Below are 4,570 nucleotides of genomic sequence, written 5' to 3'. Positions count from 1 at the left end.
TGCAGGTCTTACATTTTGTGTAGTTTGTATTAGAATGTTCCTGTTGTTGGAAAGGGCAGTGAGCTTCTGACAATGATGTTTCTAACATTATGGGGCTGCCTATAGCACAGGTTTGTGAAGGTCATCTTTTTGTAGCATTCGATTTAGTCTCTGAGCAACCCTCCTAAGAATTTCCAGATTTGGCTTGTAGGTGACTAGGGATGAGCGTACTCGAACTGTATAGTTCGGGTTCGTACCGAATTTTGGGGTGTCCGTGACACGGACAAGAACCCGGACATTTTCGTAAAAGTCCGGGTTCGGTGTTCGTCGCTTTCTTGGCGCTTTTGTGACGCTTTCTTGGCGCTTTTTGAAAGGCTGCAAAGCAGCCAATCAACAAGCGTCATACTACTTGCCCCAAGAGGCCGTCACAGCCATGCCTACTATTGGCATGGCTGTGATTGGCCAGAGCACCATGTGACCCAGCCTCTATTTAAGCTGGAGTCACATAGCGCCGCCCGTCACTCTGCTCTGATTAGCGTAGGGAGAGGTTGCGGCTGCGACAGTAGGGCGAGATTAGGCAGATTAACTCCTCCAAAGGACTTGATTATTGATCGATCTGCAGCTGTGGGTCATTGAGCTGCTGATACTCAATTGCTCACTGTTTTTAGGCTGCTCAGACCGTTTGTCAGTCACATTTTTCTGGGGTGATCGGCGGCCATTTTGTGTCTTGTGGTGCGCCAGCACAAGCTGCGACCAAGTGCATTTAACCCTCAATGGTGTGGTTGTTTTTTGGCTAAAGCCTACATCAGGGTGAAGCTGTCACACCAAGTGCATTTAACCAGCAATAGTCTGTTCATTTTTTGGCCATATACTACATCAGGGGCAAGCTGCGCCCGTCACCAAGTGCATTTAACCCTCAGTAGTGTGGTTGGTCAAGCTATCACACCAAGTGAATTTAACCAGCAATAGTCTGTTCATTTTTTGGCCATATACTAAATCAGGGGCAAGCTGCGCCCGTCACCAAGTGCATTTAACCAGCAATAGTCTGTTCATTTTTTGGCCATATACTACATCAGGGGCAAGCTGCGCCCGTCACCAAGTGCATTTAACCCTCAGTAGTGTGGTTGGTCAAGCTATCACACCAAGTGCATTTAACCAGCAATAGTCTGTTCATTTTTTGGCCATATACTAAATCAGGGGCAAGCTGCGCCCGTCACCAAGTGCATTTAACCAGCAATAGTGTGGTTATTTTTTGGCCATATCCCAGTCTAATTCTGTCACTAAATCCATACCGGTCACCCAGCGCCTAAATACTAGGCCTCAAATTTATATCCCGCTAAATCTGTCGTTACCGCTGTACTGTTGTGGCTGGGCAAGTTATTTAGTGTCCGTCAAAGCACATTTTTTGTTCAGGGTTGAAATACAATTCCCAATTTAGCAATTTCATAATTTAGTGGTTTCTGCTATATCAGAGCTATTTGAAATCTATCCCTAAAAGGGTATATAATATTCAAGGTGCACATAGGGTCATTCAGAATAACTTCACACACACGCTACTGTGCATTTCCAAGTCCAATTCTGTTAGTAAATCCATACCGGTCACCCAGCGCCTAAATACTAGGCCTCAAATTTATATCCCGCTGAATTTGAATACAATACATTGGGCCAAATAATATTTTTGTTGTTGTGGTGAACCATAACAATGAGGAAAACATCTAGTAAGGGACGCGGACGTGGACATGGTCGTGGTGGTGTTAGTGGACCCTCTGGTGCTGGGAGAGGACGTGGCCGTTCTGCCACATCCACACGTCCTAGTGTACCAACTACCTCAGGTCCCAGTAGCCGCCAGAATTTACAGCGATATATGGTGGGGCCCAATGCCGTTCTAAGGATGGTAAGGCCTGAGCAGGTACAGGCATTAGTCAATTGGGTGGCCGACAGTGGATCCAGCACGTTCACATTATCTCCCACCCAGTCTTCTGCAGAAAGCGCACAGATGGCGCCTGAAAACCAACCCCATCAGTCTGTCACATCACCCCCATGCATACCAGGGAAACTGTCTCAGCCTCAAGTTATGCAGCAGTCTCTTATGTTGTTTGAAACTCCGCTGGCAGGGTTTCCCAAGGGCATCCACCTAGCCCTTCCCCAGCGGTGAAAGACATAGAATGCACTGACGCACAACCACTTATGTTTCCTGATGATGAGGACATGGGAATACCACCTCAGCATGTCTCTGATGATGACGAAACACAGGTGCCAACTGCTGCGTCTTTCTGCAGTGTGCAGACTGAACAGGAGGTCAGGGATCAAGACTGGGTGGAAGACGATGCAGGGGACGATGAGGTCCTAGACCCCACATGGAATGAAGGTCGTGCCACTGACTTTCACAGTTCGGAGGAAGAGGCAGTGGTGAGACCGAGCCAACAGCGTAGCAAAAGAGGGAGCAGTGGGCAAAAGCAGAACACCCGCCGCCAAGAGACTCCGCCTGCTACTGACCGCCGCCATCTGGGACCGAGCACCCCAAAGGCAGCTTCAAGGAGTTCCCTGGCATGGCACTTCTTCAAACAATGTGCTGACGACAAGACCCGAGTGGTTTGCACGCTGTGCCATCAGAGCCTGAAGCGAGGCATTAACGTTCTGAACCTGAGCACAACCTGCATGACCAGGCACCTGCATGCAAAGCATGAACTGCAGTGGAGTAAACACCTTAAAACCAAGGAAGTCACTCAGGCTCCCCCTGCTACCTCTTCTGCTGCTGCCGCCTCGGCCTCTTCTGCTGCTGCCGCCTCGGCCTCTTCCTCCGCCTCTGGAGGAACATTGGCACCTGCCGCCCAGCAAACAGGGGATGTACCACCAACACCACCACCACCACCTCCGTCACCAAGCGTCTCAACCATGTCACACGGCAGCGTTCAGCTCTCCATCTCACAAACATTTGAGAGAAAGCGTAAATTCCCACCTAGCCACCCTCGATCCCTGGCCCTGAATGCCAGCATTTCTAAACTACTGGCCTATGAAATGCTGTCATTTAGGCTGGTGGACACAGACAGCTTCAAACAGCTCATGTCGCTTGCTGTCCCACAGTATGTTGTTCCCAGCCGCCACTACTTCTCCAAGAGAGCCGTGCCTTCCCTGCACAACCAAGTATCCGATAAAATCAAGTGTGCACTGCGCAACGCCATCTGTAGCAAGGTCCACCTAACCACAGATACGTGGACCAGTAAGCACGGCCAGGGACGCTATATCTCCCTAACTGCACACTGGGTAAATGTAGTGGCAGCTGGGCCCCAGGCGAGAGCTGTTTGGCGCACGTCCTTCCGCCGCCAATGATCGCAGGGCAACATTCTTTGCCTCCTGTTGCCACCTCCTCCTTCTCGGCTTCCTCTCCTCTTCTTCCACCTGCTCATCCAGTCAGCCACACACCTTCACCACCAACTTCAGCACAGCCCGGGGTAAACGTCAGCAGGCCATTCTGAAACTCATATGTTTGGGGGACAGGCCCCTACACCGCACAGGAGTTGTGGCGGGGTATAGAACAACAGACCGACGAGTGGTTGCTGCCGGTGAGCCTCAAGCCCGGCCTGGTGGTGTGTGATAATGGGCGAAATCTCGTTGCAGCTCTGGGACTAGCCAATTTGACGCACATCCCTTGCTTGGCGCATGTGCTGAATTTGGTGGTGCAGAAGTTCATACACAACTACCCTGACATGTCAGAGCTGCTGCATAAAGTGCGGGCCGTCTGTTCGCGCTTCCGGCGTTCACATCCTGCTGCTGCTCGCCTGTCTGCGCTACAGCGTAACTTCGGCCTTCCCGCTCACCGCCTCATATGCGACGTGCCCACCAGGTGGAACTCCACCTTGCACATGCTGGACAGACTGTGCGAGCAGCAGCAGGCCATAGTGGAGTTTCAGCTGCAGCACGCACGGGTCAGTCGCACTACAGAACAGCACCACTTCACCACCAATGACTGGGCCTCCATGCGAGACCTGTGTGCCCTGTTGCGCTGTTTCGAGTACTCCACCAACATGGCCAGTGGCGATGACGCCGTTATCAGCGTTACAATACCACTTCTATGTCTCCTTGAGAAAACACTTAGGGCGATGATGGAAGAGGAGGTGGCCCAGGAGGAGGAGGAGGAGGAGGAGGAAGAGGGGTCATTTTTAGCACTTTCAGGCCAGTCTCTTCGAAGTGACTCAGAGGGAGGTTTTTGGCAACAGCAGAGGCCAGGTACAAATGTGTCCAGCCAGGGCCCACTACTGGAGGACGAGGAGGACGAGGATGAGGAGGAGGTGGAGGAGGATGAAGCATGGTCACTGCGGGTGGCACCCAACGCAGCTCGGGTCCATCACTGGTGCGTGGCTGGGGGGAAAGGCAGGACGATGACGATACGCCTCCCACAGAGGACAGCTTGTCCTTACCCCTGGGCAGCCTGGCACACATGAGCGACTACATGCTGCAGTGCCTGCGCAACGACAGCAGAGTTGCCCACATTTTAACCTGTGCGGACTACTGGGTTGCCACCCTGCTGGATCCACGCTACAAAGACAATGTGCCCACCTTACTTCCTGCACTGGAGCGTGATAGGAAGATG

This window comes from Bufo gargarizans, chromosome 1 (assembly GCF_014858855.1).
Source record: "Bufo gargarizans isolate SCDJY-AF-19 chromosome 1, ASM1485885v1, whole genome shotgun sequence".
Taxonomy (NCBI): Eukaryota; Metazoa; Chordata; class Amphibia; order Anura; family Bufonidae; genus Bufo; species Bufo gargarizans.
This window is presented reverse-complemented; position numbering follows the sequence as displayed.